Source organism: Ovis canadensis, chromosome 24 (genome assembly GCF_042477335.2).
Source record: "Ovis canadensis isolate MfBH-ARS-UI-01 breed Bighorn chromosome 24, ARS-UI_OviCan_v2, whole genome shotgun sequence".
NCBI classification, from domain to species: Eukaryota; Metazoa; Chordata; class Mammalia; order Artiodactyla; family Bovidae; genus Ovis; species Ovis canadensis.
In genome coordinates, this window is record NC_091268.1 from 57,121,898 (window position 1) to 57,140,804 (window position 18,907).

General features: G+C 63.7%; 1 long non-coding RNA gene across 1 annotated transcript; it reads right to left on the bottom strand.

Moving 5' to 3' along the window:
• Nucleotides 1-15,401: 15,401 nt before the first annotated feature.
• LOC138429622 (uncharacterized) lies at nt 15,402-18,808 on the bottom strand. Its single transcript, XR_011252866.1, has 2 exons — nt 16,320-18,808; nt 15,402-16,198 (listed from the first exon to the last, which is right to left on the bottom strand). It is a non-coding gene; the product is annotated as an uncharacterized lncRNA (long non-coding RNA).
• Nucleotides 18,809-18,907: the final 99 nt, after the last annotated feature.

Consider the following 18,907-nt stretch of genomic DNA (forward strand, 5'->3'; position numbering starts at 1 on the left):
TCATATCCCGTGTGAGCGTGGACCACGTTTTGTCTCCATTCACCCCGCTGATGGCGATGGTCCCTGGGGCTTTCAGCCGCCTGCCACCGTCATAGCTGACGAGCTGGCTGCAGCCCCCAGGGGGCGGGGTGCTGGCAGCTTTCAGGGTGTGAAGCCGTGCAGCAGGAAGCAGGCCCCGGGCCCACCCTGGGGGACCACGCTCTGACAGCCTGGGGGCAAGTTTCTGAGCAGCGGCTCGGGAAGGGGCTGACGCTGGGGAGCACGTGCCGTCTGATCCTCCTGTCCAGACTTCGGGGAGCAGTAGGCCTGCGCCTCCCCTAGGACGGCCGGCTCAAGACCACAGTCTACGGTCCCACCACGCGGGGTGCATGTCGGCTGCGCCATTCCCAGAGAGCCCTCAGGCTAGCTTTCAGGCTCCTGCTGTGAGGGTGCGAAGGGCCCACTGCCCAGGGCCTCCCAGACAGGCTCCCTGGGAGAGTTGGGCACAGCTCCAGGATGAAATCTGAGCCAGGGCGGGGTCTTGACCCCTAGAGAGCTGCTGCTGGTGGTCTAGGCAGCAGCTTCCGGGTCGACAACAGGCGTACGGCCTGCGGCCACCTGCCCTGGGCCTTGTCTCGAGGGCTGTGAGCAGTGGCCCCTGGAGCCAGGATGGGAGCTTTGGCTCAACCAGCCCTGGGGGAGCTGTCATGAGCCCTGTCCGTCCAGTGGGCAGGCGTCCGCTGTGCACGGCACGGAGACGGCCGTTTGTTGAGGGCCGGCCCAGGTCCTATTCCACACGCTCCGGGAAGCTCTCCCAAACCCCGGGGCTTGGGGGCTGTCCTGCTCTGGGGTCCCGCTGCCCCCACGTGCTTCCCAAGGAGAGAGAGCAGCCACCTAAGACCCCCGCTCCTCCTGAGGGCCAAGGCTGGGCCATCCAGGACGCAGGGAGGGCAGAGGCCACGGGCTTCTCTCCAGCAGGAGTGAGGTCAACGCGCACACCCTTCAGTTTCCTCTGAAGGACGTCTACTGGGTAATAAAACCACCGCACACCGCAAAGCGCCGCACACGGTAACACGTGAGCCACCGCAAAGCGCCGCACACGGTAACACGTGAGCCACGTGTGTAAAACAGGCGGGGTTCTCTGTGTCCCCCAGTTTAAGCTGTTCATGTATATGAAACAAATGAGGTTCCCTGTTATGTCCTCCAGTTTAAGCTGTTCACGTATATGAAACAAGCGGGGTTCTCTGTTGTGTCCCCCGGTTCTAAGCTGCCCGTGCCTGGGGGGCCCGACGTCATCACGAAGGACCCTCCAGGAGGGAGGTGGGGGCCCCGGGTCAGAGAGAGGACGGGGGAGGAGGCAGTCGGGGAGGAAGAAGCCAGATGCTCAGGACGAGGTCAGACCACGGAGCGCGTTGCCTCGAGCTGGGAGAGGAGGACGCAGACCCTGCCCAGCGCCTCCGGAAGGAGCCAGCTCGCGGGAGCTTTTCAGGCCGGCCTCTGGGCTGTAGGGTCAAGTGGTGGTTGAGCTGCTGAGTCTGGGGCATTTTGTTATAGCAGCCGCAGGACGGTCACACGTACCCCCGCTGGGGCTGAGCTGGAGCTCGGCCACCACAAGGGCAGGCTCCCCCCCAGCCTTGGGGTGTGCTCCTGAGGCCCAGGGTCTCCCTGGGCTGGGGCGCGGAGGGGTGCGGCCTGTCCGCCTGGGTGCGGGCACCCAGGCTGGCAGTTGCAGGAAGCCTCTGCCCGCCGCCCGCTGGGGGTGTGGCCGGCGCAGCATCTTCCCCAGCTGGGCACTGGGCCTGCTCCCTCTGGCGCCAGGCGGCACAAACCCGGGGCTGTGGGCTCGTGAAAGCGGGCTTGTGTCCGCCTGAGACTACAAGCCAGGCGATTGTCCCTGCCCTGCCGCGCTCCCCAGGGTGGTGCCAGGGCGCGGGGCAGAAGGGGCCAGCAGGATGAGGTCCAGGGGGACGGCCCCCGGGTGGCTCACTCCCCTTGGCCGCTCTGGAGCCTGATGTGGCCACCCCCGCTTTGTCCCAAGGCCGCATCTGGGAGGGTCAGGCTGTGGCCAGTTGAGGCCTGACAGTGGGCTCCAGAGGGCAGCTGGGGGTCTCATACCCTCACCTGCGGGCCCCAGGACCGCATGGCGCTGGGCACCCAGTGGGCAGCAGCAGATATTTGAATAATGAATAGAAGTGGAAAAAGTAGGTATCATTGGAGGGGAGGTAGGGGAAATTCAGGCTCTGGCTTCTACAGGCCAAAAAATAAGAACCTTTGTTCGAAGTATCATGTTTTCTACGAAAACGAACTCCGAATGGCCCACCGATTCACACACAAACACCAAACCCTCAAACTTGCGGGAGAAAGAGGGAAATATCCTGGGGCTCGTGGGCCAGACAGCCTGTCCCTCACAAGCCTGAAAGGAGAGCTGGACCAGCTGGAGGTCCCGACAGTCGAGACTGCTGCCCAGAGAAGGACACGGACGAGGTGGAGGGGACGGTGTCCCCCTCAGGGCCTTTGCCGGGACGACGAAGCTCGGCAGCGAGCACGCACAGAGAGGACACGCGCACGGCGGAGGAGGAGGGGCGACCCCGGGAGCCGGGGTGAGAAACACGACCACACCCAGTGCTGGCGAGGAGGTGGGGGACGGGGCTGCTCACATGTGGCTGGCGGGGGTGCAAACCCACGTGGCTTGGCTTCTATGAGAAAAGAAGGACGCAGAGCCAGGACCCCCTGGTGGCCAGCGGGTGGGAGTCCGCCTGCCGGTGCAGGGGACACGGGTTCGATCCCTGGTCTGGGAAGATCCCACGTGCCTCGGAGCAGCGAGGCCCCTGTGCCACAGCTCCTGAGGCCCGGGCTCTGCAGCAAGAGAAGCCCCCGCGGTGGGAAGCCCGGGCTCACCACGACGGGAGCGCGTCCGCGTGGCAGTGGAGACCCAGCGCTGCCGCCAGAAACAAGTCAGTTAATTTAAACAAAGGCAAGCCACAGAATGATATGAAACCCCCCACAAACCTGAAGCAAGCAGAGAGCTCTGCCGGCCGCAGCCAGGACAGCTTGGGCACTTAGCCCGGAGAATGCAGACCTGCTCTCCCGGACGCCCGCACAGGGAGCCCCACGCGGCCGCATCCTCAGAGCTGGACGTGCCTGGACGTGCTCTTGGGCGAGTGGCTGAGTGCGAGGGCCCCACACCCCCTGCGACTCGGGCACAAGGAGCAGCCCGTGGGTTTAGCGGCTGCCTGGGCGGGTCTCCAGGGAATGGAGCTGAGAGGAAATGCCGACCCCCAGGGGTGACCCGCTGTATGAGCCTCGGGCGACAAACCCCCAGGACGCAGGGCTTGGGTTGGGGCGAGAGGGCCTCGCAGTCTCTCCCCGGAGTCTCACGAGACGTCACTGCGGGGGCACCTGGGTGCAGGTGCCCGCACAGCCCGGTGCACCTCTCTTGGGAGGGACAGAGCCTGGGTGTCCGAGGGCTTGGGGATGCCGGGGCGGCGGCATGTGGGAACGGCTCTGTGCCCCCAGGAGGCTGGCGGGGGCCGCTGCAGAACTCGGGGCTGGGCGACTCTGATCCGTGCTGTTGGAGGTCCTGGGACTGTGTGGCCAGGGCGACCCTCGGGCTTCCTTTCCCTGGTGGCGTTCCTGGGACAGGAGAGGCGGGCAGAGGGGGCACCCGGGCCTCAGCAAGCCTTCCCCTCCCAGCACCCCTGCCTGCCCTGCCCCAGCCCTTGTCTCCACAGAGCAAGAGCTCTGCCGCTCCCTGCGTGGCCCTGGACAAGTCCCTTGCCGTCTCTGAGCCCCACCCACCCCTCCTCTAAACCCCCTAGGAATGCACTCCAGATGTTTCTGGAACACACGGTGGTCCCAAAGCCCCTCCCTGACCTGGGCTCAGGTGGGGCCAGGGCTGGCTTGGGTGGGGTGGCCTGGGGGGCTGCCCTGGCCAGGAGGACGGCAGGCTCGCCCATCCACCTGGCATCAGTGTGTCCTGTGCCCGGCAACCCCGGCGGTGGGTGGCAGCCTGTCTCCTGCAGAGCTGCGCATCCTGGCAGGAGGACCTGAGGCCAGGAGCCCGCAGGTGGCTGTTGCGTGCCAGTACTCAGGGCTGCCCCAGGCTCCCTGCGCAGCTCTGCCCTTCAGGTCTCAGGATGGGGCACTGTCCCGACCTCCCCGTCTGTCAAAGGGGGGCAGTTGCCCCCAAAGTGCCAAGAAATGAGGTCCCAGCTGTCAAGAGGGGCCCTGCAGGGTGTGTCCAGCCCACACAGCCTGCTGGGTGAGCTGGGCCTTCAGTGATGACCATGCTGTGGCCGGGCCTGGCCTCACCCTGCTCCGTGGCTGAATCAGCCAGCGGGTGATGACTCACTTTGGGGTCGGGTACTTCCCTCCCAGCCCACCACTGCCAGGCTGGAGAGAGCCTGGCATCCCCCTCCACTTCCTCAGGGGCCAGCCCTTCTGGGCGACTAGGGGCTCCTGCAGGCCACGGGGGCTCAGACCCAGATGGGCCCCTGGGGTCTGCCTTTTCCCGTCCGAGTGCGGGAAGCCAGCCCACGTCCTGCCAGGAAGACTGTCCCGATGCCACCGACCGCAGCGACCTCCTGCTCCCCTCTGGACTTCTCTCGCCCCTTGGGCTGTGGCTGCTCTGGGAAGCTGATGACTCACAGCTCTGCTGCAGCCCCACCTCCTGTTGTGCCGAGCAGCTCCCCTCTTCCAGGGGTCATCTGGTCTGTTCAAACTGGACTCCACCGGCAGGAGGGCCTTCTCAGTGTCTTAACCTGGGCCTGGAGACTCAAGGCCCGTGGTGCTCATGGGGGCCACCGAGGGCCTCAGAGCTTTTCATGGGTGCTGCCCAGCGAAGCCAGCTGCTACACGTGCACCGCGCGCTTTTAAGCCCACACGTGGGACTTGATTCAGCCGTGTGGGAGGGGGCTGGGTCATCCTGCGGCTCCCAGCAGGCCCCGCTCCAGCTTGCTATCAGGTCTGCCTCGAGGACACAGCCTGGCGGCGTTCCAGTGGAGACCTCCCTTCCAGTGCAGACTGGAGTTCCCTCACCAACCTCACTGGCCAAACATTCTTTTTTTTGGCAGCTGGAAAAATAAATCAGGCTGGTGTATTTCAGGAATGCACCGGACAATGAGCCAGGCAACCCCAGGCCCGCCCCCACAGCGTGACACATTGGGGCTGGCACTGGGAGCGCTGGCCCTATTTCCTGGGGGCTCTGTGGCCTCGGGCAGCTCCTTCAGCTCCCCGGGGCTTGGCCGTCTCGTCTAATGTGGGACTGGCGATGCGCGCTTCCCCGGATTAGCTGTGCCCGAGAGACGGGATCGTGTGTGCAGGCCTCGGCACGGGGTCAGGCTTGGAGCTGCTGTGACACAGGACATCTCACCATGTCACCCACATTATCGATGATGGCCAGGCCCCGGCTGTGCCCAGACGTGTGGGGCTCGAGCCCCGCCTTGGGGTCCTTGGGTTCCACCTGAGCCCTCTCTGGGCCACTCTTGGCTGGAGGCTCCTCCCCCACCCCCCTCACCCCGCCCCATCTGCCCTCAAGGCAGCTGCAGTGCCCCCTCCCCGATAAGCCAGCGGGTGGTGCGTCCCCGTGCCCCCTCTTCCCGCCCCTGGGGCCGGGCTTCAGTTCTCTGCAGGCGGTGAGCGTGTCTTCTCCAGCACATGCGGCTTGCCCTGGGCCCAGTTTGCAGCTGCTTTGTGAAGTCACCCCAAATCCTGGAGCTTGAGACAACTGCTCTGGCCCCTGCTGGTGGGGAGGTGGGCTTCTCCCAGCTCCAGAGCCCGGAGTCCGGCTGGGAGAGGCTCAGCACTGACACGCCACGTTCCCTGGAGCCCCAGGTCCCTCCGCGTGGCCGGGTTTCCGCGCCGCGTGGTGGCCTCAGCAGTAAGACCCTCTACAGGGCCCTGAAGTCCCCGGGAGCAGCTCTTCCAGCCAAGCAGGAGCGGGCCGCTCCCTCCTGGGACCGGGCAGCCCAAGTCACCCAGGATCACCTCCACCAGCCTACCTGAATTCAGGGAGGGGACGCAGACCCCACCACCCCACAGGAGAGGCATCGAGAGCCGGCAGGCTTGTTGAGAACGCCGCCACCTCCCAGTTTCCAGAACTCGGTCCCCACCAGACAGGCTTCGGTGGGCGTAGGTCGAGCACGTGCTGCTGACCCCTTCTCTGCGTCCTACTGGCTGGGGTCCTTCTGGTCCAGCCCAGCTCCTCCAGGAGGTGTGTCTCCCCTGCCGGCTCTGTTCCACGCTGTCCCCCAGCCCCAGACACACAGCAGGCACGCAAAGGTTTGTTGAATGAATGTGCGATTGACTAAACCTGCACAAAAGCCCTTGCAAAGAGCAGAATGAACTGGGCTGCTCGCTAGGGAGCCCGTGAGCCCTAGATGGGGTGGCAGTGCTGAGACCCAGAGGCAGAGCCCGGGTGGGGAGGCCAGAGCCCAGATTGGAGGCCCGCTGTCCCCTGCAACTCCTCCAAGCTGCCCCAGCCAGAAGAAAACTTGTTATTTTGCTTTTGGTAAGATTTTCATCGTTTCCAAACACACTCCAGCTGAGTTTTTCGTGCTTCAGAAGGAAAAGCCCCTGAGCATGCAGGGGTACTCCTAGGAACTCCTGCTGCATTTTTTCTGTAGACTGAATAAGCCGTGACAGGAAACCTTCACGAATTTAGATAATCCCAGTGCGAACACTCCAATTAGCCAGCATCCATGGATTCCCGCCCGAGTGCCGGTTACCTGTAGCACCTGCCTGGAGGGGTCACTGCGGGTGGGGGCAGAGCCTGGTCCCAACCCCCGCCCAAGGCCACGGCCGCTCCCTGGGGTCTGGGTCGGGGATGCCCTGGGCCAAGAGACTGGCCTGAGGGCTGGTTGGGAGGTGGGGCCAGGGAGCAGTGGCCAGAGTCTGGCCACCCTGGGCTGGAGAGGGTTTCCTTGAGGTCACGTCCTCTCTCACTGTGTGGAGAAGCCCGGCCTCTCAGCCCACCGCCGCCGTGGGTGATGGCCCCAGCCTGGCTGCCTCTGCCTCCCTGCTCTCCCCTCTGCGCCCTCCCGGAGTCCAGGCCCCATGGTTGCTGGCCACTGGCTTCCCGCTGTCTCTTGGACCCCGCTTCCCTCCCTAGAGCCCTGTGTCAGGGAGCCTACAGCCCTGCCCCCCTGCACCCGCTGCAGTCCCCCGGGTCCTGGACCACCGGCTGGGGAGTCCCAGCTCCCTCTGCTCCCCGAATCCCTGCCCCCAAAGTGGGGGGGTCTCGGGCCTTCCCGGGGGGTGGGAGTGGGGGGCGGGCTTCAAGCTTCTGTGGCCTCTGCACGGGGCCTCCTGCGTGATGTCCTAGCGGCTGGGGCCGCAGAGGGAGCTCCAGGGACTCAGAGCCCAGGATGGAACCGTGGGCCCGCGGCCTTCCGGAAGGGGATGCCCCGCCTGTTGGTGTGGACGCCGTCGCGCGCAGAACCTTCACGGGCGGTCGCGCTCAGGTCGTGAGATGGGCCATCCTGAAGATACCAAGTGTCAACGGTGCTGGGAGGGGGCCAGGGTCGCTGGCTCCGGTCCTGGACACGCACTGTCCCTGTGACCCAGGCTGCGGGTGCCAGGGCAGGGACTCCTGGGCCAGCGAGGAGGAGGATCTGATAACCCCAATGGGGAGCCAGCGCCCTAGCGCTGGGGCCCCAGGCCCTTCTGGGACCCTCAGGCGTCTGCCGCTGTGTCCTGGCAGGGTCGCCCTTGGACCAGGGCTGAGGGGCTCAGTGGACCCGTCAGAACCCAGCTCCCAGGAGGCCACCGGGAGGGCAGGCTGGTGCCCTCATGCTTCGCTCACTCACTGACCCCCTCTCTCAGGCCTTAGTGGGCACCCCAGGGCCTGGCCGGCGTTGAGAGGGCCTCTGGGGTGGACCGCTCCCGACTCCACTGCCTGGCTACAGCCCCGCCGGCCCAGGGCCTCGGAAGTGTCCTTCCTCTCGGGGAGTCTGGTCTCGAGGGGTGGACTGTCGGCACGGAACGGCCAGCTGAGCGCAGCGGCCCATGTGCTGAGCCCCTGAGGCCCTGCCTGCCGCCCTGAGCCCCTCAGCTCCCCACGCAAGGGAGCCGCTCTGGGAAGGAAGAAGGGTGGCTGCTCAGCGGTGAGCGCTGACGCGCTAGGGACCAGCCATTGGGCCCGGGGTGGCCTTGGGGAGTCAGATGGCTCCGGGGGGAGCCTCCCAGGTGTGATCTCCCCTGCCGGGAGCCTGGGGTGGGATCCGGACCTGTGACCCCTCCAAATTCGTGCCCCTGGTCACCGACCTTCCTGTTCTGGTCTGGCTCCCACCTGGGACAGCTGCCCAGGCCCACTTGGGTGACCCCTTGGCACCACGCAGGTCACATGCCGAGCAGGGGGCCTGGGTGGTAGTGGGCAGCAGGCAAAGACCTCGCAGGATCGCAAGCCCTCCTCCCTGCAGACCTGGCTCCCCCAGGAGGACCCCCCACAGGCACAGTCACCCCTCCCCCAGGGAGACCCACGAGAGGCACAGTCACCCCTCCTCCATAAGTCCCCCCCACAGGTACAGTCACCCCTCCTCCAAGAGGACCCCCCACAGGTACAGTCTCTTCTCCTCCATGAGGACCCCCCACAGGTACAGTCAGCCCTCCTCCAAGAGGAACCCCCACAGGTACAGTCTCCTCTCCTCCATGAGGACACCCCCCCCAACAGGTGCAGTCTCCATGGGAGCCGGAATCCCATGAAGAAAGGACCGGAGGTGCAGGGCCTTGGGGTCTTCTGCCTGGCTGGCTGAGCTGAGTGCGTGGCCTTGCGCTGGGCCCCGGCGAAGAGAGGGTGCTGACTCTGCCCTTCGGGCTGGAGGGAGGCCTGTGGGGAAATCCTCCCCTGACTGGGAAGGTGCCCCTCCCTCTGCCCGGTACCTGGTTGGGGTGGGGCGGTGGTCTGCAGATCCCCAGACCCAGTCTCTGGGCCAGGTGGCCGCCCTGGCACGGCTGGGGCAGGTGATAGGGGTGGAGGGGGAGGGCGGGGGGGGGCAGGGGAGGGGAGGGGGGAGCCGGGGGAGAGAGGGAGCCGAGGAGAAGGGGAGGGGAGGCGGCACAGGGGGCGGGGGAGGCGGAGGAATGGAGAGCACATTCCAGACGGGTGACGCACAGCTCTGCAGCGTGGGGCAGAGAGGCGGAGGCTCCGCTGCCCTTCACAGGAAGGTCCCTGCGATCCAGCTCCCCTGAGAGGAAGATAAGATGGGTGGGGCCTGGCTGGAAGGAGAGTTCCTGGCAGAGGAGCCCTGCTACTGGCTGCCATCCTTCAAGGCTCCACTCAAATGCCACCTCCTCCCGAAAGCCTTCTTGGATCCATCCTTGGCTCCCTGGATCAGGAGGCGCTCCTGGGGAGCCTGGCTGCATCCTCCCGCTAATAGGCCTGGGCTGGCGGGGGGCCCGGGGTCACGTGCAGGCTGCTCTTCTCTGGTCCTCACGGTGGCTGAGTGCCAGAAGACGCCTGGCTGGGGTGTCCACTCCCAAGGGTGGCCTTCGGGGCCTTGGGGACACCCTGGCTGGGAGCTGCTGCCCGGAGCCTGATGAGCACGGGCGGTTTTAGGGCCTCCCAGCACCCAGGCCACCCGTCCCCCACCCTTGGACGTTGGCATGTCCCCCAGGCTCCTCCTTGCACGTGTCCTGCCCCAGGCAGGTGGCAGGTAGGACGGATGTGTGGGCCGCTCCCGCCTCAAACCCACGGTGCCAGAGGTGGGTGGGCGGGCATCTTGGGGGCACTTCAGGAGAGTATAAGCCAGCTCTCCCTCTGGGCATTAGACTGCTGGTCACTGCTGCCCGCTTCTCAGTCCTGGTGTTTGTAACCCCCCTGCTTCTCCTGAGAGGCTGAGGGGGGCCCAGCGCTGGGGCTCCCGCATGTGCCAGAGCCAGTGGGCACCTCTGAGTCAGGGCGGGCCTGGTGATCCCCTTTGGGTGGAGCAGGGCTGGCCTGAGTCACCAGTGCCAACAGCGGCAGGGACTTCCCAGGACCAGCCGTGGGGGCTGCCTCGGCTCTGCCCAGCTGCGGTCACTCGCTCTGAAGGAAGCAGAACTGAGGCCTCCAGCTCACAACCGCAGAGCCCCCACTCCCTGTCAGGCTGACGGATAGGAGCCCCCACTCCCTGTCAGGCTGCCGGATAGGAGCCCCGACTTCCTGTCAGGCTGACGGACAGAAGGAACCCCGACTTCCTGTCAGGCTGATGGATAGGAGCCCCCACTTCCTGGCTGACGGATAGGAGCCCCCACTTCCTGTTAGGCTGATGGATGAAGGAGCCCCCACTTCCCGTCAGGCTGACGGACAGGAGGAGCCCCCAGTTCCTGTCAGGCTGACGGATAGGAGCCCCCAGTTCCTGTCAGGCTGACGGACAGGAGGAGCCCCCAGTTCCTGTCAGGCTGACGGATAGGAGCCCCCAGTTCCTGTCAGGCTGACGGACAGAAGGAGCCCCCAGTTCCTGTCAGGCTGACGGATGAAGGAGCCCCCACTTCCTGTCAGGCTGACGGACAGGAGGAGCCCCCACTTCCTGTCAGGCTGATGGATGAAGGAGCCCGCACTTCCTGTCAGGCTGACGGATAGGAGCCCCCGCTTCCCGTCAGGCTGATGGACAGGAGGAGCCCCTGCTTCCCGTCAGGCTGACGGACAGAAGGAGCCCCGACTTCCCGTCAGGCTGACGGACAGGAGGAGCCCCCAGTTCCTGTCAGGCTGACGGACAGGAGGAGCCCCCAGTTCCTGTCAGGCTGACGGATAGGAGCCCCCAGTTCCTGTCAGGCTGATGGACAGGAGGAGCCCCTGCTTCCCGTCAGGCTGACGGACAGGAGGAGCCCCGACTTCCCGTCAGGCTGACGGACAGGAGGAGCCCCCAGTTCCTGTCAGGCTGACGGACAGGAGGAGCCCCCAGTTCCTGTCAGGCTGACGGACAGAAGGAGCCCCCAGTTCCTGTCAGGCTGACGGATGAAGGAGCCCCCACTTCCTGTCAGGCTGACGGACAGGAGGAGCCCCCACTTCCTGTCAGGCTGATGGATGAAGGAGCCCGCACTTCCTGTCAGGCTGACGGATAGGAGCCCTCGCTTCCCGTCAGGCTGATGGACAGGAGGAGCCCCTGCTTCCCGTCAGGCTGACGGACAGAAGGAGCCCCGACTTCCCGTCAGGCTGACGGACAGGAGGAGCCCCCAGTTCCTGTCAGGCTGACGGACAGGAGGAGCCCCCACTTCCTGTCAGGCTGACGGACAGGAGGAGCCCCCAGTTCCTGTCAGGCTGACGGACAGGAGGAGCCCCCACTTCCTGTCAGGCTGACGAACAGGTCCACCAGCCCAGCGCTCAGAGCCCTGGCCTCCGGAGCTCTCCTCTCTGGGCTGTGGCTTCACTGTCTGCCTTGGGACCATTCGCTTGGTGGGAGTAGGGGGCTACAGCAGACTTTATCCTCCTGGGATACTGAGACTGCGGCCGGGGAGACCTGACTCACACCCCGAACACACTAGGAAGAGTCAGGCCAGATTCAGGCGGGGTCTTCCCAGGGGCTGAGCTGCCCTCGCCCAGGACCCCGCGGCTGCTCTGGAGTTCAGGGTCCTAGTCAGACCCTCGGTGGCGTCGGAGGCCTCTTCAAAGGCCTAGTCGTGGTGGGAAGGCGTGTGGCTCCCTGTGGTGCGTGGAAGCGCTGTGTGCGGTGGGGAGGTCAGGCTGCCTTCAGAACCCGGGTGGTCCTGACTCCTGGGGTCTCTCGGGAGACAGAGCGGGGTCAGGCTGGGCCGGACCCCGACATCTGCGGATGGAACACGTTGCGGACCCCAGGGCCTGCTTTCTCATGGCCTGCATCTGCCTCCACCCATCAGCTTTGGCAGAGGGAGCTGGTGGGGAGGACAGACTTATTTATAACCTGTTATCTGCCGGGGAAAGCGCTTTGTAGTTCCGGGGAGGGCCCTGGTGGTGGTGAGGGAGCCTGCTGGCAGAGCCCTTTCTCCATCATCAAGGCTGGACTCGCCTGCAGCCTGACCCTGCTCTCATCTCGCACGAGGGTGGGCGTCATTTAAGCATCTCCTGGAGGGTTTCTCCAGCCAAGAGATTATTAGGGTAACTTTGGAGCAGAAGTGACCTGGGCGGATTCGCCTCTGAAAGGATCACTGACTGTGCAGTCTTGGGGTACATGGGATAAAGGGAAGGGGTGGGGCTGTGGCTGGCTCAGAGGCGAGGACTGAAGACTGGTCAAATTTCAGAGAGTCAGTAGACAAGGTTTCCTGCCCGCTCAGAGGTACAGAGTAAGAAAGAGTTCACTGTTGGCTCTGAGACTCCTAGGCCTAGCAGTAGGGGTGAGGGGATGGTGTCCCCAGAACTCAGAGGTAGGTCTGGGGGATCGTCTTGGTTGGGGAGGTGCTGGCCTGAAGGGCCCTGGGGTTCAGAAGGGAGCTCTGGGCTGGAGACCCCAGTGCAGGATGGTCAGCGTGGGGGCCATGTGGGAGCCTGCAAGGTGGGGGGGTTGGCAGACCGTCCAGGGAGGGGAGACGGGAACGGCCCTGGACGCAGCCGTGAGCAGACGCTGAGACTCGGCCTCCAGGGAGGGCGGCCGTCCCAGGACCGGCCTGGTCTCCTGCCGGGGGACACAGGAAGGGGCTCCTGCCCAGGTGAACGCGAGCTCAGTAGACCCGGCCCAAGGGAACCCAAGCGGCTGCCGCGGTCCCCAAGCCCAGGGCTCCTTTCTCAGGGCTGCTGGTACTGAGCACCTGCTGTTTACTGGGCTTGGCGTCTCTGCAGAGAGCACCCTGTGCAACCTGTCCGTCACCGGCCACGGGATACCAGCTGCATTCAGACACACGCCCCGCTCTGCGCTGACCGCCTGCCTCTCGGGCGTTGCCACAGACACCGCGGGTCTGCTTCCCCTGTCTTGCCCACCCTGTCTTTGAGGCCAGTGAAGGAAGTGTTTACCAAAGGTTGCACAACAGGCAGGAGCGGGGATGTCCTCAGACCCAGGCCTGGCTCCTCGGGCCCGGGCCCTGTCTTGCCCACGCTGTGACTGCCCCCTGAGCCCCTACAGGGATGTGCAGAGGTGTCCAGAGGTTGCAGGGCCTTCCTTGCCCCAGGGGTGCCTGCAGGTCACAGCAGGACAGGGATAAGACTCCCTCCGCACTTTGCTCTCTCTTGTTGAGAAAAACAACTTGGAGGCAGAGGCTGTCTCTGGCAGTCACACCCGGGCCTCAGCTCACTCCTCCAAAGGGCAGCTGAGAGTCCCCAGGGACACAGGTGTGAGCCTCAAATTCCAGGGTGCTCCAGGGGTCTGGGGTCAGAGCCAGGGCAGGGCAGCCTCTCAGGGAGGCCGGGTGCAAGGAGGGGCTGTGTCGTCTCATCAACCTGGGGGCTGAGGGCGACCCAAGGAGTCCTGGGCACTGGGTCCACACCCCCCAGACACAGTCAGCGCCCCAGGCGTGGCAGTGAGACACAGTCCTGAGAAGCCTGGGGCTGCACGGGGGTCAGGCGGGGGCTGCTGGGCGCAAGTCTGAGACGAGGCCCTGATCCAGCCACACCTGACGCCGCTCACCCTGGCCCAGCTGTCCCCTGTCTCCTTGGGCACTGTGAGCTGGGTCCCTGTCACAAGAGTTCTGATCCCCAAACTGGATTGTTGGGGTGGGCTGTGACTGCTCTTCCTGTCTGGAAGCTGTCACGTTCTGGGAGATGACACGGAATGGGGGGCCTCCTGTCGGTTCTCTGACCCGGGACTTGACTGACAAGGACAAAGGGAGCCTGCCCGCCCACCCTTCCCCTCTGAGCCTCCAGGCCGGATCTCCATGCACGGGGGTGTTCATGCATGAGGGTGTTAGGGGGCCCCCTGTGACTGGGGTCCAACGTGTGCAGCCACGTCTCCGTGTGGCTACCGAGAAGGGTGTGATCTTCACGTCCCACAGGCGCACACGGGCCCCCTGCGGAGTGGACGCCATCGTGACAGCAACTAGCACCGCTGTCCTGCTCAGGCTGACGCGGGAGAGCCTCCTGTGACTGCAGATGTGGGCAAGGCGGAGAGGGTGCTCCCTCCTGCCTCCTGCTCCGCCCCGCCTCACCCCCCATTCCTCCGCTTCTCTCCTCCTCTCCCACTCCCCTGACCCCTCCTCTCCTCCCAGGCCTCCTGGCCTCCGGAGAGCTGCCTTCCACGTCCCCTAGGGTGTGCCCAGCGGGCCAGGCTGCGTGAAGAAGCCTCTTTTACAAGGAGGTTCTGTGCCCTGGACCTCACTTGGCCCCAGAGGGCAGGATGCCTGCGCCCAGGAGGATTCACAGAGCTCCCCCTGACCCAGATCAACCTGGTCCCTCCCCCAGACGCCAGCCCACCAGGCTGCCGACACTGCCACAAGACGGCCCTTTCCTCCGACGCCGGTCACACGCAGGCGGGAACGTGCCGGGTTGACGACACGGCCATGGGGAGGAGGCCACGATGCTCTCAGAGTCTTTCCATCACTTCTGCTTTTTCTTTCCACAGCAGTCCTGGAACCGAGGTCCCGGAGTCCTGCTTTCCCTGATGGGGAAACAGGCTTGGAGCTGTGATGATTTGCCCCGTCACAGGGTCAGCAAGAGGCTGGGTCTGGAGCCAGGCTTGGCCGGCCCTGGGATGGCTTCCTGGAGGAGGAGGGCCAGCTGGCGAAGCTCTGTTCACCGAACTTGAGGCCCAGGGAGGTGGGAACCTGGTGCTCCCAGCCCAGAGCCCCGGTTTCTGATCCCACGTGGCTCGTTCCAAATAGAAGCGACTGAGTTTCTTCAACAAGATTAACTCACTGCAGGACTGAGGAAAAGATGCCAGACAAGCCTCTCCCTGCAAGCGCCCCTCACGGACAGTGCCCTGTCTCTGCCAACACTGAGAAAAGCAGGGCGCCCCAAATCCGGTGGAGAAAACAGAGGTGAGACTGCCGGACACATCGCTGGAGTTTCCACGGCAGGAAACCCTGCTCCCCAGTTTCCCACCGGAGGGGAAGGGTTAGGGAAACAGTCGGTTCACACCTGGGGTTTCCGGTTGTTTCCAGGGTTTGCTGTTTCAAGCTGTGCTGCCCTGAGCCGTTTCACCTGTGGTCGTTCTGGATCTGGGTCGTCTTTGTGGGCTAAGTGCCCAGCCGTGGGATGACGGGGTCAGGGGCCACGGCCACTTTCACGGCTCCTGATCCAAGGAGCCACTGGCTTTGACCGCGACTGGCCCCTGCCGCGGAAGCAGCCCCCTCAGCCCTGCCTTCCCGCCTGGTGCCCTCCCCGCACGGGAAACAGCAGACCCCAGGGCTGTGTCTGAGGTGTCGGCTGGCACTGAGGTGTCTCCATGTCACTTCTGAGCATCTCTCCTGGTTTTCTCATGAGACAACAGGAGCAAAGACCCCGGCAGATGTGTTTGAAAGTGTCGGCTTAATATACTTACTCTGTGCAGATGAAAATACATAGGGACAGCAGAAACGTGATTATAACACACAACGGAAGGATTCCCTTTGTTCAGGTTTTAAAATGTTTTTACTTGTTTTCAATTTCTAAATCCAACAGTCTGTTTTGAAGTCAGAAAATGTGACGCAAACATAATTCGTGCTGTGTCTTCTAGAGCTCTGAAAGTCCTCTGCGTTCCAGAAGTTCGATCAACTACGGGAAAACTAGGAAACGGGAATTAGCGGTTTCTCATAGCTTTCATCTTGGAACATTTCGACCTTTCGGAAAAGTGGGAGGAAGGGCCAAGGGCGGCCAAGCGCCCTTCAGCTGCATCCAGCGCCCGCCCACCGCCCCGCCCGCGCGCCGCCAGCCAGCCGCCCGCCACCCGTCGCTCGTCTCCCCCGTCTCCGCCCGGGGACCCGTGCTCCGTCCTCCTGTGTGTGCTCACGTGCGTCTGTCCATCACCTGTCAGCGCCACTGCCTGCTCCCCGAACCACGTGAGAACAAGCTTTGGCATCCTGACCCCTCACCTGCAGCAGTACCACGGTCTCCAAGGACAGCAGAGTCTGCCCACGCCACTGTGACACCGTCACCACACCCAGGAGTCTTACCTGGGTGCAGTCACCTAATGTTTGTCCCGCGGACCCTGCTGCGTCCCGCGAGCTACTTGCTGTTCTTGACGGAGGAGTCAGCCCAGGACTGGGTGCTGCGGTGACCTCCAGCTCTCTCCGTGTTCTCTTCACGGCGGTGATGTTTCCGAGGGGTCAGGAGCAGGTGTCTGCTGGAGTCTCTCTGAACCTGGGTGTGTCCTCCCCTCCTCAAGACAATGCTTTTGGTGAGAACACTGCAGTGGAGGGCGGGGGCCTCCCCCAAGACATACATGGTGAAGTTTGTTCCGAAACGTTTGCTTACCAACTTAATTTCTTATTCATTGAAATGTACTTCGTGGCAAGAAGTGAGGATTTAATCGGGTAGTTTCTCTAACCTGCCCCAGTGGCACTGCGTGCAGGACTTTCGGCGTCTCTTGTTTCCTCCTCTGGAGTCGCTTCAGCTTTTCCGGGCTCTGCGTGTCCCGGCCCGTCTGTCCCGCGCTCCATGCTGTTCTGACGATCCCGGCGCCCTGCCGTCTGACCTTCCTCTTCATGCTCAGAGCCTGTGCGCCTCTTCGTTCTGGGAGCATGGGTGCTCACCCCGCAACTCTGCCTCTTTGGGGCACTCTGATGTCCTCCCCCCGCCCCGCCCGTGAGCCAAGGTCGCCTCCCTGCCGACCCCGCGGGCGCTGGTCTGGCTTGCGCCTCTGCTCCGGGAGGTGCCGGCCTCCCCACGGGAAACCTTTCCATCCAGTGAGTCCGTCTCTCTGGAGGGACATGCTCTCACCATCTCTCCTCTAGGAGGCCTGGGAAGCCATCAATGCCTCTCCCCAACCAACCTGTGAGCCCCAGACTCCGGCCTCCCCCTGGGGGCTGAGTCCCATCAAATCTGGAGGCTGTCTACACCCCTCACCCTATCCACAGCCCGGACAGAGGGACGGGGCCGCCAGCAGCCCCTGGGGAAGAGGAGTGCGTTGGCTCTGGGTTCAAGCCAGGTGACCACCAGACTTGAACCTTGGAGCTCACGTCTAAGATGCAGGAACTCGGCCATGAATCCTGAAGACAACGGTGGGGTGAGGTCTGCCACTGGGGCCTGGCCAGTTGGCAGGCGGCTGTGGGGGACCGGTTTCTCTTTCTGCCCCCGCATGTGTTGGTTCTGCCCCCTAGAACAAGCCCACGACCCTGACACGGTCGCGAGGTCTGTGGGACCTGCCCACCGCCCACCAGTCCCAGCTCATGCCCTCCTGCTGGTCCTCGACACGCCTCGCCGGTTCCTGCTTCCAGGCCTTGGCACAGGCTGCTGTAGGCTGTGTGACCTTTGCCTAGAAGCTTCCATCCTGATCTCGGCACTGGCTCCTTCAGAAGCAGGCCTTCCTGACCACCCCAGCTCCCTGACCTGGAAGCGCGGGCGCTGGCCACTTGCTTGCTGCTCCCTGGAGAGACTGCCGGCTCCGCGAGGGCATCGTGTCAGCGCTGCAGCCCTGTGCCCAGCACGGAAGTACCTGCCGTGTGAGTGAGGGTTTCAGAAAGCAGCCCCACAGGGCTGGCTATTACCAGAGGCAGGAGGGGAGGCGCCAAGATGCTGAAGGGTTTGCTCAGGGTCATACGGCAGACGAGGCAAGCACGCGTGGTGGGCAGAGCAGGCTGCGGGGTGTTCTGGTCTCCAGGTGCTTCGGGCTTCCCAGGGCAGGACTTCCGCCCCGCCCCTGCCCTACTCATACTCACCGGCTTGGCTCCACTGAGGAGACAGGAACTCCGGATGCCCAGACCAGCCTTGTCCAGTAGAAACCTCACTAAAGCCACCACATTAAACACAGGACTGACAAATGGGTGAGATCAGTCGCAATAACAGTTTATTGACTTCATGTATCAAAAGTGCTATCCTTTCAGCAGGTAACAAATGTGACACTTACTAGTGAACACTTTTACACTCTTTATTTCTATACCAGGTCTCGGAGGCCGTGTGCATTTTACACAAACAGCACATACCAGCCACGTTTCAAATGCCCAGTGGCCTCCAGTGGCAGGTGGCTCCCATCCTAGACAGACCAGGTCTGGCCTCAATTCCTGAAACCCCCAAGTGCCCCTTCCCAGAGGTCTTCATTGACAAAATATTCACAGAATGATTGTAGGCCCATACGCTATGTAAAACCTCATTGCGGTTTGTGTGTTTAAAAGGAAAATATTTAATAGGGAGTTAAAACCAACACTGAGCATGGGGAGGCCGGACTGGAAAGGCCTGATCCTGAACCGGGGCCTGGGGCGGCTGAGATGATGACTTAATTAACACCCGCCTGGCACTTTTGATCTTCAAGGAGAGCTGCCCACTCAGCTGAGGCTGCTCCTGGATTAATTGCCCTGAACCAAGAAATCCTTGCCCAGAGATAAAGGGAAATATGGTGTTTCGTCATGACAAATTGTTCTGAGATCTGCTTTGGCAGTGGGCAGAGACCTGGGCCTGGACGCCCAGCTGGCCACCCAGGCGGAGGCAGCTGTGCCCGAGCCTGGGGTGCCAGGGCCTGCAGGCACGTGTGTGCGGCGATTGCCTCCCTGGGCAGGAGGCTGGGTGGTGGGAGACAGCCGTGCACAGCAAGGTTGCCGGCCCCTACTCCTCAGATGTGAGAACAGATTCAAGGCAGGGCAGGGGCAAAGTGCTCCAGCAAAGCCAAGGTCACGGGGCAGAAGGCAGCTAGCACCTCTCGGGACGGGGGAATTGAGGCCCTCACTGCCAGGGGGCCGCGCCATCCTTCGTGTCCCTCTGAAACCTGCAGGGCCAGCTGGCCTGAGAGAGCGCCCACCCCCAGCACTGGGAGAGCTGGCCCAGGAGTGGCTGTCTGGGGCTGCGCTCTGGGGCTGTGGGCAGTGCCCAACTCCCTGGCATCTGTAAGAGGGGTGGTGGGGCGGCTCTCCACCCGTAGGGGCCACTCAGAAACCCTCAGAAACCGAGGCGTCCAGTGGACGTTAGTCATGACTCCCACTGCAA